General features: G+C 51.5%; 1 protein-coding gene and 1 long non-coding RNA gene across 10 annotated transcripts in view; one reads left to right on the plus strand and one right to left on the minus strand.

Moving 5' to 3' along the window:
- The window catches only part of Prdm16 (PR domain containing 16), a 321,239-nt gene that overhangs the window by 186,076 nt on the left and 110,084 nt on the right, over positions 1-25,079 (minus strand). The gene's annotated exons all lie outside the window — the stretch shown is intronic.
- On the plus strand, positions 4,717-5,750 carry Gm52688 (predicted gene, 52688). The gene is made up of 3 exons (NR_168681.1): positions 4,717-4,893; positions 4,995-5,087; positions 5,177-5,750. It is a non-coding gene; the product is annotated as a predicted gene, 52688 (long non-coding RNA).

A 25,079-nucleotide genomic window follows, 5' to 3' on the forward strand; every position in this document is an offset into this window, starting at 1 on the left:
AGGCCATCGGAGGGGTGACATTACTGGCTCAGGTGCGGGTGTCTCTCCTCTGCCCTGACAACACTGCCACAGGAACAGCAACAGACTTTGAGATTAATCACAGGAGCAAGCCTTGCCTGAGCCCAACTGTGGTTGGCCATAGCCCTGGAAAGGCGTGGATGGGGCTGGGAGACAGAGGAGAAGGGGGTAAGGACTGAAGTGTGATGGAGGGGTGACGAGCAAGGCTCTGTCCTCCACAGTTCTCAGTGCTGCTGCTGGCCCCTGGTGAAGTCCCACTTTCTGTGCTATTAAACAGTTTAAATGTCTCTGGCTTCTGGGTTCGGAGCTGACTTCCATTTTGTGAGGGATCAAAGGGCAGTGGCTCCTCCAGGTTTAGGAAGGTTCAACCCTCCCCTTCACCTGCTATAGGACACAGTCTGCCTGCAGCAGCTTGCCAGCAAGAACCACTTCAGATATCTCCAAAGCCTGTCAGCTCCTGGACCCTGATGGAACATGCCTGAACCATCCTTCCCAGGCAGGCTGCACAGGGCAGTCTTTGCAGCGCCTTCTTGGAGGCGGGGGGTGGGGTGAGGCAGGGTGGGGCAGTGGGGGTGTACAGGGCCAGGGCTAGAGGTACGCATGCTCTGTGGAACTCCTCTCTGCCGCGGCTCTGCATCTGCCCAGCCCCAAGGCACGGATGTCACCACTGCGTCGGCGGCGGCAACAACGTGAGAACTGCGCGGCCCTTTCTTGTTGGTGGGACACTATTTGGACATGGCTCGTCCTACATCTCCAGGGCCTGGCAACTGCCACATCAGCACAAATTTCTCTCCCCCAACATTTCTCTGTGATATGCGGACACATTTTTTTCCCATGGAAAGAAAGTGTGGCCTTTGTAAGGGGGGCACGGCCAGCCCGAGTTACAGTAAAGATTAATCCCAAACAAGAGACAAGAGACAGAGACAAAGAGCATCACACACTTCGGCACTCAATGGATGTTTTCATAAATGTATGAATAATTTAAATTATCATTGCCGAGTATTTATTCGAGTGTTTCAGGGGGAAAATGCCTCCTCTTTTTTCTCCCTCGATTCCTTTCATTTTTGCTTCATCTCTTTTATGTGCTGCATAGGCTGTTTTTTGCCATCTGAATCGGCCCAGAACAATGGGATGTAAGAGGCTGAGGGGCCGAGGAAGAATACGGCCCTTGTTGCCGACGCCGCGCTGACATTGATTAATGAGGGTGCGGACACGGGCAGAATTTGTGAGAGCCGAGGGGGAATCGGGACCTGAGGGCATCCGAGGAGGAGGGCAGGGGCTGGCAGGGAGAAGCCCTCAGCTGCCCTCCAAGCCCAGTGGGAAAGGACAGGGGGGACGTGTGGCCTCAGAGCCACCAGCTCTGATGGACGGGTGACTCAACAGGTCCACGGAAAACAGTGCCAGGGTGGGGGGTCCTTGGGCCGATGCCCACCTGCCTGTCAGGCATCTGCTCAGCTGGTAGAGGACGGGTGGAGCTGCCATCTTGCTAGAATGATCCAGCAGGGTGGCCCTGCCCAAGGCCTTGGTCTTCTTCAGCCCCATACACACCTCCTCCAATGTGCCCGTTCCTGCTCTGGGGTCTGAATACAGAACGGCCCCGTTCCCAAGAGGCTCTGCTTTTCGGAAACTGATGGACCTCGTCCTGTGGATGGGGCCTGCCAGACTTCCTGACAAGATTCTAAGGATCCTATCTGCCAATGCATAGAACTTGTAGGCTGTGCCAGTGGACTAGCGTGCCGAGCAGGATTCAGTTCATCTCACCCTCTCTTTCCTATTTACATTTTCACCGGAGATGCTTTTGGGGGTTGGTCTGCAGCTGCTATGTAGTCAAGTGCTAATACCCATGACCTGTCTGCCCCAAGACAGCAGATTCTCATGTACACCACCAGCTTTAGTTGTACAAACCTTGATCCCCAATTTAAAACTATTAGCTAAATTAAAGGTGGCTACAGCCAGTTACTGGAGAGAAGAGAGGTAGGTGGGTTTTCAGCTACCTATCTGGGGGGGGGGGGTTGCAGGAAGGGACCAGGAGGAGAAAAAAGATGGATGGTACAGGAGGTCTCCATTGGGTATGATGGACCAGGATCTTGTGCCTGAGCAAAATGGATCCTGAGGACAGGCTGGTGGAACAGAAATAACCTTGGAAGACACAAAATATTGGGGGAGAACGGGTAGGGGGAGTAGCCAGTTTAGCCCTTAGAGAATTATATTAGGGGGTAATCCCCCAGTAATTGCACAAAAAGCTAAATAAATCAATCACAGTCTGAGTCTCATTCATTTGGAAGCTAGACAGGGATAGAGATAATCGCATTAATTTGCAAGATGCTTGTTTAGTTTTGACTCAAGCCCCTCCCCTAAGGTGACACTGGAGCTCAGGACTGGCCCTCAAGACAAAAGGTGGTGCCAGGGTCAGCAGAGGGGATTGTGTGGTGACTCTGTAAGGATGGCCTTTGTCAACAAGGTTTAGTCTCACTACACAGGCTCCAGCCATTGGAGGGAACCTTGAGAGGAGGACCAGGCATAGCACAGAGACCTCAGTCACAGCAGGACATTCACAAATTATTGAGGAGGATGCTTCTGGGTGCTTCTAAGCTTGTGCCTACCAGGAAGCTCTGTGCTGCTGCCTGGGCTGTCAGGCTGAGCTCTGCCCACAGGCATGTCTGCTCGGCAGAACCCACCACGTTATGCCAAGCAATGAAGGAACTCTGTAGCTGCATCTGTCTCTGAGAGTGATACTCATCTGGTGTGTGTGTGTGTGTGTGTGTGTGTGTGTGTGTGTGTGTGTGTGTGTGTGTGTGTATGGGCAGATTCTCATTCCTGCAGTTTCTACAGAGGTGACCCTTGTCCATAGCCTGGAGTCTAAGCCCAGCAGGACAGTCCCTCTGGAAACTAGCTCCCCAAATCTTCTGTCACTTCAGTCATTCAGACCATCTAACCCAGCACTGTTCACTTGGAAAGAGGGAGGCTGGAAGTTACCCACCTCATTCTAGAAGTTTCTAGATTACATCTAATAGAAAATATTTTTCTATTCCTTATGCTTTTTCATCTGTAGCAGACATTTCTGCCAGGCCAGTCACAGGACCTCCAGGTACAGCAGGCTATGATGAAGCTACAGGCCCCAGATCAGTCTTACCATGTGACTCTATGGGACTTGGACACCTGTCTGGCGATATTCTCCTGGCCCCATCATTTAGCTCAGAGCATACCCTCTCACCTGCATGCTTCCGAGTTAATGTCCCAGGCAGTGTGCCCTGATAAAGATCTGGAACTGTAGGATTAATGGGGGGTGGCCAGGCCTCCCGGAGAGGGTGGCATTTGGCCTCCAGAGTCCTGGCCTCCAGCCTTGCTGGTGACCTTGTCTGTGGGCAACCTCTCAAGAGATCACAGTGTCCTGGAAATCCCACTTCCGCAGTAGAAAGCACAGACCTCCTTGGAATGGTGTCCCTGGCAGTGTTTAGTGCATCTGGAACAGATATCTAGTCCCGAGATGGGGGTGCTTACAGTATCTGAGCCCCTGGGCGAAAGCCTTGAGCTCTCAGGTAAAACCATACAAGTTTTATCAAGGACCCCAAGATGAGACCCTGCACACTACCTTGTCACAACATGAATGGCAAATGACAGTCAACATACTACTGAAATCCTGCAGCCCCACCCTGTGTATAACACCTCTGCCCTCATGAAGACAGGTGGGATTGTGTGTCAGCAAATTAAACAAAGCATGTGCCTATGACTGGATGGGTCTGCCATGTTTAATTCATGCAGATTTGGAGTGCGGGGGTTAAGTAACCTGTTGTTTCTTTTCCTCCCATCTTTGACTAGGGGGTGCTGACTGGCTAATTTGGGGGATCCAAAAATCTATGTTTGTGGCTACTAGGGATAGTGGCTCCCTTCTGGCAAATGGGAGCTGCCATCATGCAGGATGTGATCTTGGGCCACTTCTGCAGGTGTAGCCCTCCAGGAAAACAAGTGCAAGTGTGTGTGGGTGGGCAGGGGGATGACAGGTCTTTCTTTCCTGAAATAAAAACCAGTCCTACTTCCAGGAAGGCCTGAAAATCCCTTACACTTAACTCCACTAGCAGGGTATCTCTAGGTGTATGTGGAGAACAGTCACTAAGAAGGGTAACAGGGCAGGCTCGGGGAATCCACCCAGCACAAGGGTCTGATTACCTTCCAGGAAGGACACATCTCAATATTAATCTCTGGAGGTCAACTTTGAGAGAGGGGACAAGAAGGTGGGACCAAGAAGAGGGAAGAGGGCATTTGTCTTGTGCAGGTAGCTGTGGAAAACTGGCAGGAACCAGAAGGACCTTATCTCGTGTGTTTTAATGTGCTAGAGCCCCTACACTGTGGCAGATATGACAGTGGCTGGGGGTTGACAGTCCAGGAGTGTCCTTCCTCTCCAGATGAGAGACAGGCTAGTTCCAGCTGAGACCTCCATGACAGAGCAGGATAGGTTCTAGTAAGGAAGAAGAGCTTTGGGAGCCTCGGCATGTCTTCAGTGGGCAACAACAGGGATTCTTGGGTGTGCCCCTCCTCCATCAAACTGGGGAGGGGGTGTCAGGATCACCTGAAAAGGCAGCCAAGGGTGACCCAAGCCCTGATCCCCTGTGGGACAAGGAGGAGCTTAACTAGCCCGGGGCTGCATGAAAGAGTAAGGGAGGCTGGAGAACAAAGCTCCGCCAATTTGCTCTTTGGGGCATTGTGCAAACTGGCCCCTTTCCCAGCGTATCACTCTCCCATTGAACGAGGTCAAGCGCCGCCGCGGTCCTTCCGCAGCCCTGATGGGTTTTCAGGAGCTGGTGAATGGCGTGCAAATTAGCCAAGTCCTCGGGAGCCTCGTTACTGTCACTCCCAAACCGAAGCTCCAGAGGCAACGTGAGGATTAATCAATCCAGAGAGCTCGCCCATTATCAAAGCAAGGTAGGAAGCTATTCATTGTCTCTTCTTTCATGTTCCCTCCATCTTGCCGTTGCCAGCCCGGAGGCGTCTCCAGCAGAAGACTCCTGCCCACGCCTGCCCTGCTCGCTCAACACCATAAAAGCCATGGAGCCTCTGCCTGCTGAGAACTGGTACTGGCTTGGCCCTGGCAGGGGAGGGGTGGGGCAGATGGCTCCACATTGGGACCAGGACCTCTTTCTAAGGAAGACATTACCTCCAGGATTCAGGTCAGCTGTAATCCCAGCTCTACCAATAAGGCTTTCTCAGGAACCCAACTAGCTAGCGTCTACATCGCACCAGGTTGAGCCCTTTTCAAGCCTGACTCCACCCCACTGGATGTTCACTAATGCTCTCTCCATTTTACATCTGAGATGGAAGACGCATCTACTTAGATTGACAGCTTGACTCTGACACTCACCGTTGATTGCAGAACACCTGGCGGGTGGCAGCCCTGAACCCACCCAGTGAGCAAGCAAACTCCAGTGAGTGGCTATCACATATACATCCAATGAGGAACTGGAAAAATTATGCATTAAGGAATTTGTAATAATCTCTCAAATGAACAGACAGGCAAATATCCAGTGACTCTATAAATATAAATCTAATGAATTCATAGCTAGTGAATGAATCAGCAAATTTATCTACTAATTAAAGATGAGCAAGTGGATAAATATTTAAAGAGTGACAATAATTTGTGTTATTAACCAACATGCAAATATCAATAAACAAATATCTATGTAAGTGTATACACAACCCATAAATAAATGTTAAATGAATAAATAAACAAATGAAAATATAAAGATGAGTGGAGAAATAATGAATAAATATCTAACAACGGTGAGTGATTCGACAGATGTTTTTGTACGAGTTAATTTATAAGAACGTATCTAATGAATGAATGGATAAACTACTTGGTAGCGGATGAATAAGGAAGTAAATAGTAAAAAAAGCAATTAAGTATGAACATCTTCTGAATGAGAAGGGAACCAAATGTCCGCCCAGAGATCAGCTCTGGGCTCTTTCCAGCCTTCTGACCCATGGCACACAGTCACTTGTGAACTTTCCAGAACTCTAGCTCCTGCCATGCAGGCCTGCACTTCAAAGCATGCCTGGGATCTGTCTTATTAGCAGCCCGGATGACACGCGGCACAGGAGCCGGTCAGAGCGGAAAATAAAGCTTCTCTCCTCTAAGTTGCATACTCATTTCAGGCCGGTCCATCAGAGCTGCAGCCTTTGCTTGAGAGACTGGATTCTGAGCCTGCTCTTGTCTCTCTTCACGAATCTTCGAGTGTCTTACACCTCCCTGGGCCTCAGTTTCCCCACTGACCCACTGAAAGAATCCCTTATCCCAGCAGCTCAGAGCTAGATGTATCAAGTAGGTGAGGTCTATGGACCAGTTCAGGGAACCCAGGCCCCTATTCATGACCTCGGACTTGCCCTCAAGTTCACAATGCTGAAAACTTCAGCTCCCAAGAAGGAGGTGGCAATTAATGTAAGTCATATATCAACATATATGAACATTCCACCGAGGGAGGGAGGATCAGGTTCCACACCCACGGCAGCCCGCCAACCTGCTCCGTGCCTCGTTCTTGCTCTTGCTCCCTCTGTCCTTGGCACACACAGGCAGACAGGACCTTCACTAACCTTTCCACAGAGAAGGGGCTGGGGGGCTGACCCAAGTCTATCCAAGGTGACCCTGAGCGGGTGTGAGAGTCAGGACAGGCCATGAAAGAACTGTGTTCCTGGAATGAAAGGTGCGGTGTTCTCTGGACTCCGTCGTGTTTAAGCTTGCTTGATAAATCCCAATCTATGATTTATCCCTCCTCCTTATCACCCTGTTCCTTTTCCATTCAGGCATGAACGTCTACCAGATAAATGATTAATTTTTTTCTTGTCCTTGGAACTGATACTTTCTCATATTTTTTGACTCCATGTTCTGAGGCTGCCCCCCCCCATGCCCCTGCCCTCCCCCCCCCCCCCCCGCCACATCAGTTTACATACATGCAGAAAAAAACATAGAACTACCCCTATTTGCTCTCACTGCCCCACTAGTCTGTGGAAAACAGCTAAAACAAGCCACCACAAGCCCAAGGAATGCCACCTTCCCTCCCAGTTCTCAGATACCTTTTGCCTGTTCATGGGGCCCTTGGGGGTCAGCAAGCTCCCTGAGGGAGGGGAAATGAAGGTCAACTCTCCCACCATTGACCTGGTGGCCTTGAGCCGGGTGACTTGCTGTCTATCATAATCTGTAAAGCATGCAGGTGACCGGTACAGGGCAGAGAATCAGCAGGTCCATGTGTCAGTAGGCAAAGAAGGTTCCCTCTGCTCTGAGGCCCCAAGGGAGGCACCCTGGTAAACTGTGTAGCCTGGCCTGCTGGGGCTGCAGACACACCTATGGAACCTATGGGCAGGTGCTGAGTCAGGCAGTCTATGCTAGGACCACTTGACAGACAGACAGACTGAGGCAAGAGGTAACATAGTAACACATCTTCAGGTCACTGAGTCAGCAGGTGAAAAAGCTACTTCCCCAGCCCAGGCCAGTTCTGCCCAGTGTGGTTTAGCCACTTTATGAGGATGGGGCTGAGGCTTGCCGCCCCACCCACCCCTCGAGTGCTTTCTGAGTCTCTACTGGTTCCTGGGAACTCCAGAAGCCTCAGCAGGAGACAGCAAGCCTGCAGGTGGCCTCACCCTGGAGAGCCACCTGCTACTTGAGCTTCGTGACTAAAAATTTGTTCTGGGGTGACAGAACGGGGTCGATGGCCTTGAGCAAAACTTGGACTCACAATTATCTAGAAAATTCCGTCCTTAGGAAGCTGGCTATAAAGAACAGGGCTTGATTCCAGGGAGGGAGCTCCTGTTGTGAGTCCCCAGGAAGACGGTACATCCGAATCTTCCCATGCCGACCCACACTCACAGTACGGCTACTGTCTGTCATATTCGGAGAGGATCCACTGGATTGCAAGTGACAGCCTTTCTGCCGATTGCTGTCAGCCGAGGCAAGAGGAGGGGGACAGGAGGCTAGAACTGGGTGAAGTTCTGCTGTCCTGCTGCCGCTGTGTGAGCGGTGGTCTCTGAGAACAGGGTTATCTTCACCTGTGATCATCAGCTGGTGCTTTTAAACGCAAATCCCTTCTTTTCCTTTCAAAACTGTCCACAAAGGTGCACAGGACCCAGAAAGCAAAGCAGCGCCGTTTGTGGCGTCAAAGCCCTGTGACTGGAAAGCTTGTTTGCAACAACAGACCCCGTCCTCCACAGTGCACCTGCAGGGAGACATGTATGGGTCGGGACAGACTAGGTGTCTTGCAAGTTGCTACTTGAGCTTTCCGGATAGGAATTTCTTTTGAAGGGCCTCAGGCAAAGATGGTGGTCAGTCTTCCCAGAGGCTGCGGGCCAGGGAGCTGGCTATCTGGGTTCTGTGGGTGTGACCCCTTCTCCACTAGGCTGTAGTGCTGTATACCAGCTATCATGGGAGTTGTGGGTAGTGTGATGGCCTCCAGATCCTGGTGTAGGCAGTGCACAAGCCTCTTAAAGGGCCCATCAGTCCTCGTCTGTGGCCCCAGTTCCTGGTTAGCACACCCTTCATTCCTATATAGCTGGGGTGTCTTTCCCATCTTCCTGCTTCCAGCCTCCCTCCAGGCCCACTGGGATCCAGGCTGTGCCAGGCTTATCCTTTGCAGACTTCTAGAACAGTGACCAGGTCACACTTCCCTGGAATGCACAGATGTGCACCTACATCTGAGATTCATGTTTCCCTGTGTGTGTGTGTGTGTGTGTGTGTGTGTGTGTGTGTGTGTGTGTGTGTGTGTGTGTAGGGGAGAGAATGTGAACAGGGTTGTACAAATATGTGTGTACAGGACAGTATGTCTGCATGAAGAAGTCATGTGGATGCTCAGACCCAGACTTGGGAAGGATCAGTTCATGTCTGGAATTCATTCACTGATACAATTTTTGGGGTCTTTCCAACTCTCATCTCTATCCTGCTGGTTGGTAAACCAGTCTGCACAGACTCACAGGGTTCAGGAAGCCTGCCCTGTCTCCTTCCCTCATTTATGATGTCACCAGGACCAGAGAGGACCGACTTGGGGTGGAATGTTGGGGACTGCACTTGGTAGGGAGACGCAGGTGGTGGGACAGGCTGAGCATCACCAGAAGAAATTTCCCTGACTTTAGGCAGAAAAACAGATCTACTATGCTGTCCAGTTTCTGCCTCAGCACACAGCCAAGCCACCCCAGATTTCAAGGACTCTCTGGAGGCGCCTCTGTCCCCAGATGGGCTCTGTGTTGTCTGTCTCTATGGTGTCAGAGCTGATCCCAGAAGCCAGGGAGCTGCTGCTATACTGGAGCTCTCTCGACACCCAGAGATAGGATCTAAGTCTGCTGTTTGCTGAGGTCTTTCCTGGATAGGACTGTCAATCAGATTTACAGGGGCGGGAGGCAGGCCTGGGTGGATCAGTCAGCAATCCACATTAGGGTGCTGTCACTCCGAAGTCACCATGCATTGGTTGTGTAGCTATGGAAATGAGACAAAAATAATGGGCAGGACCTGTGTGGCAGTGGTAATGGGGAAGAGGGCCTGCTAGCCTTGAATCCATTTGTAGTCTCTTGGCTTAAATTACCTGCAAGGGCATCTTCAGGAAGGACCATGCCAGATTCCACTAGTGGGTGGGCGAAGATGGTGGAATGCTCACAGATTAGACAAGATGTGGGGGGTGATATGAAGGCCGGACGGCAGCTGAGCTCCTTGGTGGGGGATGGGAACCTGATCCTTATTCTCCAGTGATGGAGTTCAGCCCCAGTAGCAAACAGGCTTGTGCAACAGGCAATTACAGGAGGCCAGGCCTGGCCAGGAAAGCAGCCTGCCTGCCTGCTGCACCTCAGGAGGGTTGGGCCCCAAACCTCACGCACAAGCCTTTCATCTCAGCCAGGCCTCCCCAGCCCTCAGAGTCTCTCTTAATCCTTACTTTCTTTAAAAGATGGATTAGGCAAATCTCATCTGGAAAATTAATTAATATATGAATTCAACAAATATTTACTGAGCATAGAACTCTTGTTAAGCTCTCTTCTTTTTATAATCCTGTGGCACCTCCCTCTCTTCACATTTTTTTTTTTGAGCCATTCAAGTTTTGGGCTGGTCTGCTTGTGTATTTTATAGATATTTAACTATTATTATTATATTACTGATTCTAACACCATTTTTTTGTCCAATGCAACTTTAAGGACGTTGCTTTACTATATACCCAGTTATACGGAGTCTCAAACTTTTACATGGTGGAACTTGGTGACTGGGGGCTAAGGGCAGGTCTCTAAATGGCAAACCCCGGTGAACTTGGGGACCAAAGGGGACTCAGGGGGGCATCTGGAGCCTGTGGGTTCCCACCGCTGGCCCTGGGATTATTTTCAATTTTCCTTCTGTGCCTGTCACTGGCAGTAGGTAAGTATGTCCTCGGGGCGCCCCGCCCCCCCAGCCAAACAAAAGTAAGCCTGCCTGTGCTTCCCAAGAAAGGGAGTTCTGGGCCTTTCAGGGCAGTGAATGGGGCCCCTCATTTAGGCAGCATTATACCAGGGCCTTCATTTCCCTTCTCCTCTTTACCTCATTCAGGGGGCTTCTGACTTCAACTAATTCGATCATAATCCCACTGGGCCTTCTCAGCCCCCCGTTCCGGAGCACATTGTCCAGACCTAGCAGCACCCCCACACGGGGGTCCCCGTTCCAATTAGCCAACTGCTGGGCCCGTCCCTTTCCACTCCTTTCCTGTCTGCCCGCCCATTTTTTTTTAACCATTTCCCTTTTGAATTAGACACCCAAGAGCCTTCAAGGGCGAGCATCTCACGCTGTGGGTCAGGCCCTGAGTGGTCAGCAGGCATGGACGAGGTGTGCTTATGTCAGGCAGGTCGGTAACCTGTTTGAAAGCTCCAGCTTCAAAGATGAACAATAAACGCCCGTGTCTCTGTGTTTCACCTCTCCCCCTCCCCCAAGGGCCGTCTGACCCCTGCTAGATGATTCTACCTGGACAGCAGGAATTGGGGTGTTCCTGTGTTTGACCTTGGATGGGCTTTATTTTTTTCTCCTTTGCTAACTCAGAACCAGAGGGATGATGAATCTGATGTTCGTTTCTACCTTTATCTTGAAAATCCATACCCCACAGCTTATTCACAAGCCAATCTTCCTGCCTAAATTGAGAAGTTTTTAGAACTTTCCCAGGTTTGTGTTCCGCCTGTGTGTCTGCAAGGGATATTTTGTTGCTAGAATAACAAAGGTGGAAAGTGGATAATAATCCTAATCCTGGGGCTGTCTGGATGGCTCAGTAGTAAATAGTACTTGGCTGCTCTTGCCAAGGACCCAGGTTCTAGTTCCCAGCACCAACACATTGGTTTATAACCATCCATAACTCCACGCCCAGAGGATCCAACTCCTGTCTGACCTCCATGCAAACCACTTATACACATAAAATTAAATAAATCTAAAAATAAAACCCGCTAATATTAAAATAGTGCACTACTGCTACCATCAGGCATGGCCTCAATGTCCATTTGTTACCAGGAGTAAGTTTCACCCATGCCTGGGACACTACACACATCCCCAGGCCAGGCATGCTCACTCTTTGTGTCGGGGGGGGGGGGGGGGGGCTCAGGGATCACCATGGCTGCAGGGCACTCTGGCTTAGGTGTGACTCTGCATAGTGGTCATTTCTTCCACTTGAGAACTACTCAGCCCAGATACTTGATCCCTGAGGGATCTGTTACAGGCTGAACCGTGTGCCACCCCCTGAATCTGCACACCAAAGCCCAAGCCTCCAGCACCAGGGAATGTGGCCATGTTTTGAGGTAGTCTCTGCCAAGGACATGAATTGCCTTAGGATAAGTATAGTGTCCTTTCATCTGGTCTGAAGACATCCTGCTAAGAAGGGGACATGCAGAACTGAAAAAGTGGCTCAGCAGTTAAGTGAGAGCACTGTCGGCTCTTCTGAGGGATCCAGGCTTGGTTCCCACACATACACATGGCAGCTCCCACATATGTGCAGCACCAACTCTGGGTAATCCACTGCCCTCTTCTTCCAGTCCCTGAGGGCACTACATGCATGCAGTGCACAGACACATGCAGGAGGATCACGTAAGCACAAGGCTGAGGATTTTGAGTAATAGATCAACAAGCCATAAAATGCTAGTGACCCCAGAGAGCCGTCCCCACTCCCCAGAAGGCTGGAGGGGCACGGAATGCACCACCCCCATCCCATCCCATCCACACCAGGACACAGCCCAATATTTGTTACAGCAGCCTCAGGACCTTAAAACGGGCACCTGCCTTAGCCACATGCATTAGGATCAGGCATTTCCCACTGTGCAGTTAACGACTTTCCCCCAAGAAACGATGATGACTCAGAACCCAGACACTGGGCAGCAAGACCACAGTTAGTTTACCAGATCTGTCTCGGGTATCAGAGACACTGTCAGCAGGGTCTCACTGAAGGCTGTGGCCCCCTCCAGCAGTACAGATTCTTCAAGAATCTGCCTACACAGTCCAGGGACATGCCTTCAGACTGCAGCCTTTTCCAGTTCTCTCAGGAGGGAGGTCCTGGGAGCCCATTTGCTGGGGACACCTCTGTAACCTCAGCAGGTACTTCCTCAGTGAGGGAGGAGCTCAAGACAGGAGCAAAGCTTTGGGAGGAGCTGGAATGGAAAGTCACTGCTAATATTATAAGAATATATCTCATATTTCACCTATTTCTCATTTTTCATCCTCACATATCGTAAGCATTTTAATTCAAAAGCCAGGTGTGCTGGCCCACATCTTTAATCTCAGTACCTAGGAGGCAGAGGCAGGCAGATCACCGAGTTCAAGGCAGCCTGGTCTACAGAGCAAGTTCAGGACAGCCAGGGCTACACAGAGAAACTAAGTCTTGAAAAAAAAAATCCAAACAATGAGCAAAGTATGGAAATTCAAGCTGGGATGTAATCTTTTGATAATTTATTTCAATACCCCCATTGAACAAGTGGGGAAACTGAGACCTGCCTCTGAGCTTCTGGTGTCTCAAATTGAGCATTGACTTAGCTGGCAGGAGATGCAGCTCAGCTGGCAGCATGACTAGAAGGCATGAAGCCCTGGTTTTGGTTCCCTGCATCCCATGAACTGGATATGGTGGTTCATGAATGTAACCCGCCTGCTCTGTGGGAGGAGGTGGGAGCATCAGGAGTGAGTTTGAGGTCAGTCTGGGCTACATGAAGTCCAGGGAAGCTGGAAGGTGCTTGTGACCTCAGCCTGAAGACAGTAGATGTCCCCTACTACCAAATGGATGGGACTGGCCTGGCTGAGTCAGAGCGCCACAAGGCTGGATTCCAAGTGCAGCTCACTCAGCTGCAGGGAGGTGAGGATGCTCTGAAAGCACTAGGAAAGCCAACTGCACACAGGCAGATGCAGAGGGATATGGGGTGGCCTCTGAAAGCTCAGTCTCTGGTCTAAGAGCCCGCAACTGGCATCTTTGCCAGCAAGCAGGCTTGATCAGATCCTGTACCTTCATCTTCCAGTCCCACATTTCTTCACCCCAGGCCCTGACTCAGTTGTGGTGTGAGCGCTCTGACTCACCAGGTCCCAGGTCGCCATTAAAGCAGAGTCTCTGCTGGAAATATGGCTGACCCCTATGCCTCTACAAGGAAAAACAGAAATCTACTGCTTTGTCTGGGGTGGACTCCTGACGCCCTTCCCCACCCAGATCCTATGAACACTGCCTGGAAGAAAGAGCATAAGGTAAAACATGGACTCCTGTCTGAGAACCCTGCTGAGCTGTTCTTTCAAGGTGACAGGTGTGAAATTGTCCTTAAAGGCTCAAACTGGAGAACATTAGTACTGGACACATCACAGAGTGGGTCAATGCCAGGACCAGCAGACGGCCATCCTTTGACCACAGGTCTGGTCACTGAGTCCTGAACTGTCTGTCCCTGGTGGGGACTTCTCTGAAAGCACAGATCTTTGCGCACAAGGGGTTCATAACCTACTCTATGGGATGCTAATATCCAAAGAGGCCAATGAACTAAGTTGCAGCAGGTGGGCCGACTGGAACCTTCTAGAACTGTAAACTTAGCCAGGCAGCCCAGGCAGTCCCTCTTGGATACCTGCTCATGGAGAGGGCAGGGAGGTCAGAGTTGGCTGGAGCTCTGTAAGCACACCCAGGATGGCCCGTGAGTTCTCTTTCTTATACACCTATCAGGTTGGCTTACTCCATTGCATTTCAGTACTTAAGGAGGGTAGAGGAGGTCTTAGCTATCTCTCCTGGGCACCCAGACCCAGACACTCCAGCCTCTTCAGCACACTTTTGGGCTAAGTCCTCCAGCCTGTGGGCCTACCTTCTCTTCCTGAGGCTACTGGCAGCCAATGGCTCCAGAGGCCTCTGTGGAAAGCTTGGAACCAGCCAAACATCCTAATCCCCTGATCCCCCACTCTCCCCAGCACTCCGGGCCGCTGCTGAGCGCAGAGGCTGAAGCGAAGGCTGATAAATTAGTCTAGAGGGAAACAAGACTACTTCTACTTGTAAAAGGTCATTTCGACTTTGTTCTGGGTGAGGGTTTATCTTAGCTGCCACGGCGTCAGACAATGCCTGGGGCCTAAATGGCAGAAATCTTAGCTCTGCTCGTGAAATTACTGTGCTGATAAGACAGAATGGACTTTGGAGAGATCTAAATGGGAAAGGAGTGGATGTAGGTATTTTTGAACATGATTGAACAGGGATGACACAATAGGATGTACAATTAAACTGGGCATTAGCCCAGAAGGGGAAACAGCCTGAAAGGCAGACAAAGGTGGCTCCCGTGGCCCTGCTCAGGGCTGGTAATCCCTGTCCCTGCCCTGCATGGGCTGGCTGAGGGGTGCAGCTGGGACGGGGGGTGGTGGGGGGGGTATGCAGGGAGGACAAGGACATAGGAGTACATCTGTGTTGTTGCCGTTGCTGCCGCCAAAGGCTGGGGCCTTCACGAAGTATGGATGGCAGAGCTTGCCAGCCCTGGAGCAGTGTGCAGTGGTCTCAGTACAATGTTACATATAACGGGGAGTCTGTACACAGCTCCTCCTTAAGACTAGGCTGGCCTAGGGATGTCCTGGAACCAAAATGCACATAGATTCTTGCTTGTTTGTTTTTTTTAAACAAAGTCTCTTAGGTGGGTCTGTAACTTTTTATGTTGTAAAAATGACATAAATGTCTGAAATGTTGAATGTCTGAAAACCCTGCTTCTACCTCTCCTGTGCTAGAATTATAGGCATGTACCACCAAACTGGTCTATGTGCAGCTAGGGATGGAACCCAGAGCTTGTAAATGGTAGGTAAGTGGGCCCATCTCTGTCCCAGACACAGTTTTTAAACTGTGGGAAAGGGGAATCCCAGGCCATATCAGGCAAACCTCCTACTGCACAGGAAGATGTTCACCGTTGTCGCCATGTCCCAAACTTCAGCCGGGACTTGGGTCAGTCTCCCCCTAAAGAGACAGCTATGGGGTGCACTTTTCTGGCTATGCTGCTTGCCTTCATTCAGAATAAACCAAGAGATAACTCAAGTCTCAGGGCTGAGAAAACCTACTTAGGGTGTCCTGTAGTGCAACTCCTGCCTGCCTGCCTGCCTGCCTGCCTGCCTGCCTGCCTATGTGCCTGCCTGCCTGCCTGCCTGCCTGCCTGCCTCCTGCCTGCCTGCCTGCCTGCCTGCCTGCCTGCCTGCCTGCCTGCCTGCCTGCCTGCCTCCTGCCTGCCTCCTGCCTGCCTGCCTGCCTCCTGCCTGCCTACCTGCCTGCCTGCCTGCCTGCCTGCCTCCTGCCTGCCTGCCTGCCTGCCTCCTGCCTGCCTGCCTGCCTGCCTGCCTGCCTGCCTTCTGCCTGCCTGCCTGCCACCAAGCAGACAGCACAGGTGCACCATGAGGTACTCTGTGACCTGTGAATAGCAGCGTTGTCCTTGTCTTTGGCGGGAGCAAGGTGGTTGTGACACCAGAGAGGACACTCCTGTGCCAGGACATAAGCCACAGAGAAGCTCTGATAAGCAGGCAGGGCTGTCCTCTGCCTGCGGAGGGAGCCCCCGGGCTCCCATCTCAACCCAGGCCCAGGGAGACCTTTTATGGCCTGGAACGCCTGGGCTCTTGTCTGACCCCATGCACAGCAGACAGGGAGGGCTCACAAGGGACAGATATCAGCATGGTGGCTTGGGCTCTCCCTAGGGAGATGCCCAGGGAGCGCCCTCTTCCTGGCTCATCCTGCTCCGTATGAATCACGGCTGGGAAATCAGTGTAGATGACTGATGGTACAGTTTCTGCAGCCGTGGGGGTCTGGTTGCTTTCTGGGTCAGCCCAGAATAGCCCAGGCTATACCTGTGCCCGCTCCTCAGCTGCTGTTGATTCACAGATTCCCAGGACCTACGCGGGCATCCTAGCCCCGTGGACAGAGATGCTTCTACAACGGGCATCCCAGAAGCGCTCTGGATGGGGAGGTTATCAGGCAATTCTCTATAAAGACTGCTTCAGAAACTCCAAGACTGTGGGACAGGGAGGTCTGCACACTGCATGTTACTGGCTGTCAGGGCCAGAGCCCCACAAGGACTTGCCTGAGTACACCCCTGTGCCCTGCAGTGTTCCAACTTTGCCACGGGCATCCTGGAGGCTGCTGTAGAACCCTCACCCTCATTTCAGGAAAGTGATGGCTCTCCCTGTTGTCTGAAGAATTCTATGTCACAGATACCATGAGCATGAAGTGGTCTTTAATGGGCCCGGCTGCAGTCCCTAGAGCAGGGGCTGAAGACTTATCTTTAGAAAAGAGGTAATCACGGCTCTGGGACTCAGGGCTGGACTCTTCTCTGGCAGCTCAGCCTGGGTCTCACCCTTACACACACACACACACACACACACACACACCACAGAGTCAGACCTCCCTGTGGGCTTATATCACTTCCTCACAGGCTACTCCCCCAGGTTTTCTTTTCTCCCCTGTATTAGCAGGTCAGCTTCCTGCCCCGGGTGCTAGAGGAGGAGGGCAGTGCCTGGGGAGGAAGGTAAACGGCTAAGCCTGGCTTGTGGGGCTTGGCTTCCTCAGACCCTCAGCCTCGGTTTCCTCTCAGCCAAAGGAGGACAGCCATGTGTTAATCACAGCATGGCTAGGAGAGAGCATTCTGGGTAGGAGAGCCTTATGTGGACCTGAGCAGGTGCCCCATGAGTGAGTTCTGTGTTAGGGCTGGGCCTCTGCTCCTGCCCGGTTGGCAGACCAATGGCCTAGCTCATCAAGCCTGCCAGGCACAGCCGGCCCAGGTGACTCCGTGAGCACTTGTTAGTACACAGCCTTTAATTTTATTTTATCTTATTTTATTTTCCTTAAGGAAATAAGGAACGTGGGAGACAGGAGAGACAGAAAGAGCTAAGAGGTCCTGTTCCACAGACAGACAGAGCTGAGCCCCGGTAGCCCACCTTCTCCTCTAACCTGACCTTCTCTCCAGCTGGGACTGCCCCTCCACCTCAACCCCAAACTTCCACACGTCAGCTCACAGGCGGCATTCCAGAGTCTGGATGGGCGCTGGCTGTCACCGGGGTAGTGTGTGTGTGAGGCGGATGGCAAAATACCATTTAAGAAGTTGGCATTCGCGGATGTCTCTCGAATATGAAAAGAAAACATTTATTTCCCCTTTTTTTCTCCTGTGAATCAGAGCACTCTATTTAAAGAAAGTGCCCTCTGCTGGGTTGCGGCTGAGTTATTACCCCTTAAGGAAGTGAGGGAGAGCCACCGGGGAGGTATTCTTAGTCATTCTCTCTCCTTGTCTCTAAAATTCCTTATATACCCGGATTCAGAGCTGGGACGAAGATAGTACAGGATTCCATGGCATTCCTGGCCTGAAAATGTGGGGCCGCTGTCAGTGAGCTCGGGAGATGCAGAGGGAAGGTTGCCAACTGGGTCCCACAGTGGTCCTTGAGTGATGGCCATATGTGGCTTTCTCCCTACACTTTGAGGGGGTCTTGAGCTCAGCTCTTCCCAAGTGAGCCGTGGTGGGCTGAGGCAGGGAAGGGGCCCCTAAGGCATCATTGCATGATCTGGGTGCTTACTCCATGGTGTCTGCCTGGGAGGGTTTGTTCGGTGGTGCCTTCAGTAGTTCTGGGTGCTGCATCTGACTCCACAGTTCTAATCATCACTGGGAAGAAAAAGCCCACGCGTGCCTGAGTCTCAGTAACTCTCTCCAGCCACCAGACAGAGAGAGGCTGCCCAGCATCAAGGGTGCGTGGAGTGCTAGACAAAGGGCAAAACACTGCAAAATGCTGGGGCCAGAGAAGGCAAGCATAATCAGAAGGTGACTTTGCTTTTAGACTAGACAGGAGCCACCATTTAAAAGCCCCAGATCGGCGGTTCCCAATCTGTGGGTCGTGACCCCTTTAGGGGTTGAATGACCCCTTCACAGGAGTCACGTATCAAATGTCCTGCCTATTAGATATTTACATCAAAATTCATAACAGTAGCAACATTATAGTTATGAAATAGCAGTGAAAGTAACTTTACGGTTGGGGGTCACCACAACACGAGGAATTGCATTAAAGAGTCACACAGCATTAGGAAGGTTGAGAACTGCAGCTCTAAGCAGGGTGTGGCCATACCAGGGACAGCAGGCCTGGCTGGTCTCGAGGCCCAGGATCCACTGCTCAGGGTTCACATCGTATAATACCTTCAGTGGCTCTCCCCACCCTCCGCCCCCACCGGTGGAACCATAGAACGAATCATAACAAGAGCTGAAGGGAAAATCAGGGTGCCTGCCAATAGGTTCATGGCATCCCTGTGCTGGGAGGCAGAATTTCAGAACCTCTGCAATACAGGGTGAGCACGTCCTGTTCATGGAAGTACTTAAGTGTGTGTGTGTGTATGTCCACCTGTGTCTGAGTGTTTCTGGGAGTATGTATGGAAGGCAGAGTGCTGCGTGCTGGTCTTCCCATGTGGTACTGAACTACCACATAGGACCAGTAGTTCCTGAAACTACCTGTTCCTGAGTCAGCACTGCCTGAGGAGCCATTCGATGTTGTCCACTGTCCACCCTCAGAGTTCCTCAGGGCCTCAATGCCGGGTGCATAGCACACACACTGCCACAGACGTCCTCATGCTGGGCCTCCTGGTGGGACATGGCACATGAGAAGGGACCCCCCCCCTTCCTTCCTGGGTCAGTTGTGCCGGACCTTGACTAAGGATTATAATCCCTGGGTGCTGTCACAAGCTCTGTCGATGGATGATGATGAGGACTCTGGGTCTTAACCCCACATGTTCCTGACGAACAGAGATAACCAACTCCGACGTGGAGTGAGCCTGGGTTCCTGTGTTGCTGGCCATGATCAGGTGATATCAGGTGAGAGTCATGAGCCTATACTTTAGTTCTCAGGCCAAGATACCGAAGAGGAACTCCACGAGGCATCCCTCACCCTCAGAGGCCGATGTGTTCACTTGTTGCCTCCAAATCTTTCTTTGCAAAGAAAGATTTCAGCTGGAACTGTTATACCTCACTGCTAAGTTGGGTAGACTCACTTTCTTGGGCGAGCTGCATATATACTTCATCTGTGCCCAGCTTGTGTCTTCTGCCATCCCAGACCTTGGGAGGACTGAGAGGTTGAAGGCCTTGCAGCTATGGACAGCTCCAGACATCAGCCTGCTGACCAGTTGGCCCAGGACATCCCAGCCTTGCTTTGGAGCAGGCAGCTTGGTGATAGCTGGTAACGGCAAAGCTGTAGGGGTGTGTGTGTGTGTGTGTGTGTGTGTGTGTGTGTGTGTGTGTGTGTTTGCTCATCCCCTGTGGAAACAGAAGTCTGGTGCTCTGGAGGGAATCACATGAGGCTTTGAGCAGAGAGGGCATTACAGTCTCTCAGGGTTGCTTCGGGAGGATATGGTGACTCAGACAAAGCCAGTGAGTCTGTACGCTGCCTCCTTCCCAAGCTGACCATCTCCACCAGCCTGGCCTGTCTGTCCTAAATATTGCTGTACACATGAGTCACTACAGATCTTGTCCAAAAGCACATGGTGACTCAGTGGATCTCTTTGTCCAGAAGGCCTTGGGCCAGCACTGCACTTGGGGGCTGCTCTGGGGGGGCAGTCAGGGCCTTCACGCATGGTTCTCTAAACTCTATTTCTCCTATACCCATTATAGAATCAGAAAAGGCAGGCAGATTCCATCATCAGAGAGAGCTCACTGCTTCCAGAGCTGTGACAGCCCCTCCTGGGACTCAGGAAGGACATTTCTCACGTGGGCTTTTCCACCAAGATACACCCTTAAAAGGATACATCCCTTAGCCACACACCTGACCCACAACTCCTTTGCTCAAGTCCTTCATGATGAGAGGCCGTCCAACTGGGTAGTTCAGGCCAAGCACGCGGCTGCTGAAGGAGGGGTGTTTGCTGCCAGAAATGCACATGCCTGGTGTGTGTGTGTGTGTGTGTGTGTGTGTGTGTGTGTGTGTGGAGGGGTGGTCCCCTAGGCTTTCCTCTCTCTCAAAGATTGGTATTGATCCAGGACCTGAGGGGATCTTTATAGGATTTGAACTCAGAATTCTGCTCAGAGCCCACAGGGACATCACAGGGACTTGCCACGGCGCCCCAACTCAGTATCCTGCGCTTGGTCTCCCAAAGCAGCCAGGGCCAGGCAGGGCAGAAATACAAGTGATCCGTACACTGGGTGGTCAGATCCCAATGCCAGGACTTTAACACTAGGCAGGAAGTAGCAGGTACCCCCTGAAGCATGGCCAGGCTGAGAGGAAGATCCCCCTAAAGTTCAGCTAGGCTGGGAGGGAAATGCTTCTGTCTGTGAGCAAGTCCAAGGAGGAAAAGGCCTCATGTGAGGGTCTGTGAAGGCTGAAGGAGAGAGGGCAAAGGAAGCCTTGAGGCTGAATCTTGGACCCAAGCTTGGGCTCTGCAGTGAGACATTAGCTCCCCGCCCACACGGGCCAAGCCACTCTCTTGAGAACTGGCAAACCTACCTATTTATCTCTCTTGCTCTGGGGCTGATTTTAGACTCAGCCTTCGGGTTCCTGCGTGCCTGTGTCCTCAGTGTTTGGAGAAACTCATTCTTGGTACAGCCATTTAGTGCTAAGTCACAGTGGCTTTAGCCTGGAGAGGGCTTGGGAGACTAGAAGCTAAGGCTACACTGTGTGAAACCACGACAGTCAGACTGCCCCCAACACCGCCATCCCACTATTTTGGCCCCAAAACTCACACTGCTCATTCTCCACCCTCAGAAAAAGAAAGGCCTGCAATAAGCAAGAATGCTAACACGTATTTACACAAGCACACATAACTTTCCTCCAAGAAAGCTATTCTTGGCTGGTGTCTGGAGTGATAAGCTCACATTAAATGTACAGAAGTTTCCCAGAATCTCACAGCAGGTGGCTTACACCCCTGACCTCTCTGGTCATCAGAAAGGTCCCTGAAAGTGATCAGTAAATCTTGACCCTCCCCAGTGAAGGAACTGGCAGAAGACCCCAAGACTGTGGCACAGAGGGAGGAACGCGGCAGGCAGAAGGTCTCCATATCTCCCGTTTCCCCAGAGTGTCCTGTTACCTTGGCTGGTTTGTTGATTGAACAAATGAATGCATGCATTAATATTCAAACCCTCACTCCAGGGATTAAGGCGGCCCACTTGAGTAAATTCTTGAGATGATTGAAACCCCATCACTTCACATTAACACCTCTTAAACACTGGGAGACACATTCATTCAGCAGATGATGTTTGTGTGTCAATCACAGGCTCAACACAGTCTCAGAGAGAGACTTTCCGCAGTGACAACTGTGTCAACACAACCTCAGAGACAGACTATCTGAAGACATCCTCGACGAGGACCTAGTCTGACTCCAGGGAAGTACGATCAACGTAGGCGACAAGCCTGTCTCCACTTCCTCCCCAGGTACCGAGCCGTAAGTGTCTTTCTCAAGCGAGCTCAGGCACACAGCTGCAGACTCCGCCTGGGGCAGGTGGCCACTGAACAGCCCATCCATAGCCCTATCCCTCTGGGCTGTCACGGCAGCCATCTCTTAATTAGCAAAATAAATAGCACGGTGATAAATGTCATAATTTACTCAACAAATGATCAAAATCATTGCTTCTGCAGACCCCGGGGCAATAAAATGCAATCACGGGGTGATTTATTCCCACCGGAGGGCGAGTGCAAGCTTCGTGTCAGTTAGCAGAGCACGGCATGGGGGGTTGGGGGGAGATGGTGGCCATATGGAGGAGCCTAGGAATTGGGATGCCCTTCTGTGAAACCACCTCCTTGAGGGACAGAGTCCACAGAGATGTCCAGATATGGAAACCACACCCACACCCTCAGACAGCCCCATCAGCCAGGCCCAGGACATCAGACATGTTTCCTTCCAAACGGACTGTGAGTCAGAGTCTGGTGGTCCCAAAGAACTCAGGGAAGGGGGCTTTAGAAACAATGGAGATATCCAACACACACATGAGCAAGGAGAGGGAAAGTCGAGGGATGGGCCAGGCGAACATCCAGTACCAGGCGAACATCAGAGGGGCAGGCTTAGCTGCTGCAGCTCTAGCTCTGCTCCATCAAAGGAGAGTGTACCTGGGGTGGGAGTGAACCCTACCAGGATGTGGAGTCAAAACCCCTCCTATGTCACTGTCTGGTCACTGTGTTATGTAGCCACCCTAGCCTGACTCACGTGTGGAGAACATTTTCCTCCACAGTCACCTCATGCCAGCCATGCCTCCATACCTGCCTTTTCGTTCTGTCTTCTGAAACAAGAACTTTCCTCCCAGAAAGGAAATAAAGTATGGTCACAGCATCCCAAGTGACACCACAAACGATAGCTCTGATCCTCCTTCTCAACTGGCCACCCGAGGACCACTGGGTCATTCCTCCTGTTTGTAGTCCCCCCCCCCCAAGGACCGGAGCTCTGGAGTGCAGCCTGCCACAGACTGGTGCACCCCACTCCTGGGCCAATCCTCAGGGAAGCCAAACGGAACGGGCCCTCCTTGGCTTTCATCTGTCATCTTTGCTCCAATGTCACTGCTTACTCTCTTGTAGCAAACGAGTCCCACGTTAATGATCACAGAATTCAATTACTCTGATTCACAGAACTTAATTATGAGGGTGAAGCTGTATTATACATGTAATCTGAGGCCATTCTGAGATTACACCTCGGCATGGCACAGACCGCCCTGAGCCTCACTGAGGTCCCCCGTCTTCAACATGCTTGCACATGAACAGTTTCTGGTAGCCTCTCTCTCTCTGCACTCACAGAGGTAACAGAGTGGCTGGTGGGCCAGGCCACATGGTGTAAGTGGCTGGGGTGGTTAACAGAAGGCCTCTTTCTCGGGACCGACTATGGAGAGATCTGGGCCCTGGGTCCTGTTTTTGTTTTTGTTTTGTTTTTTTGTTTTTCTTTTCCTGAACCACGATCAGGAGATAAAGCACGTAGGCTAAGTTAGGAAGAGCTAGGAGGGCCACCAGAACTCACTGGCTTTGCTGAGCTACCTTCATACTTTTGAGGGAGACAAAGAAACAGCATATGGTCCGTGAAAAAAAAAAAGTATAGTTCACACATGGAAAAATTATCCTAAAGCTATAAGGAGAAAAGAGGTCTCATTACTGTCCCCAAGCCCAGGCCACTCAGCTTGTGGAGCTCAATGAACCCACCGCTGACTGAGTCCTTGACTCCTAGAACTGAGAGCGCCCACCTGCCTCCTCTTTTCTCCCTGGACAGTAGTGGCTTCCATTACAGTTCTGCCAGTGGCTTTAATAATTCAACCCCAAGAACACAACTAGCTGATCAGCCAGATGCTACCGAAGGACACAGTGCCCAGACGGGAGTCACAGAAACAGGTGAGGAGGTAGCTCAGGTGAGCCTAGAACTCTGTTTCCGGGCATTGGCCTGGGGGCAGCTATCACTAAGCACCCTTTCGAAAGGCAGAGGTCAGGTCACCACCACAGGACAAAGCTCTCTGCAAAAACAGAGACACACATGCACACAATGCACTCACACCACATGCATAAGCGCACACCATACACACACACACACACACACACACACACACACACACACACACATGTGCCCTTACACACACATGCACTCACACAGTACAGACCACACACACAAGCACATGCACACACACACACACACACGCACACGTGCCCTTACACACACTCGCGCACACACACACACACACACATGCACACACACAGTACACACCACACACACAAGCACATGCACACACACACACACCCTACCTCTCACTCTTAAGCACCTACCCAGAGTGTAAATAGTACTTCGAAAGTCAACAACAGGCCCTGAGGAGTGGTAGCGACAGCCTGTACCAGGCCTGGCACCCAGGGAACCACTATGATACGGGGCACTTCTCTAAAAACCAAAATCAAACAGAAACCTGTATCAGCGGCAGAGCAGACAAGAACAAAGTCACTTCAAGGTCATCCAAAGAACTACCTGTTACCTGTAAGGCTTGTTTATCCTCCAAGCATCTGAAAGCTAGCCTACTGATTAAATAATGAAGATCTTTAAGTGCCTTAAACAAACACCCTCCAACTGCCTCTCTGGCACAGCAGCGGGGAGTGGGGAGTGACTCCCCCTCGCCACCCCTCCCCCAATAAAGCCAAATCAACTGAGCCCAAGGTATTCAGATACCATGCTGTTTAGAAACACTCCTCGGGCCACAGAGCACAGTATGGGCCCGCTGCAGGGATGGGATTCTAGACCCCTCCTCTCCTGCCAGTCAGGCACGGAGATCTCAACCATGGTCCCACACCCTGCATCTGTTACTTCTGATGGTTGGAGACATGACGAATCAGCTTCGGAGCTATAGACCCCACCATGCTGACACCCAACTCACCGTCTCTTCATCCATTTGGTGAGCCCAGCGTGTCACCTGGACCCTCCAAACCCTCTGAAGAGCAAGTAAGGGTGGCTCAAACCCAGATCAGAAACCCAGCACCCTGGACAATGAACCCAACAAGAAAGGCCCTGTGACTCCAGACACCTCACTCCACCTGCTTTCTGAGACACGTGGCGGTCCAGGCACTCAACCTCAGGCATGCAGGACACACGAACAGCATGTGAATGTGATCTAGGTACCCCGGCAGATGCATCAAATCCCTCGGATCTCCTTGGATCTCCACGCTACCTACC

Source organism: Mus musculus, chromosome 4 (assembly GCF_000001635.26).
Source record: "Mus musculus strain C57BL/6J chromosome 4, GRCm38.p6 C57BL/6J".
Lineage (NCBI taxonomy): Eukaryota > Metazoa > Chordata > Mammalia > Rodentia > Muridae > Mus > Mus musculus.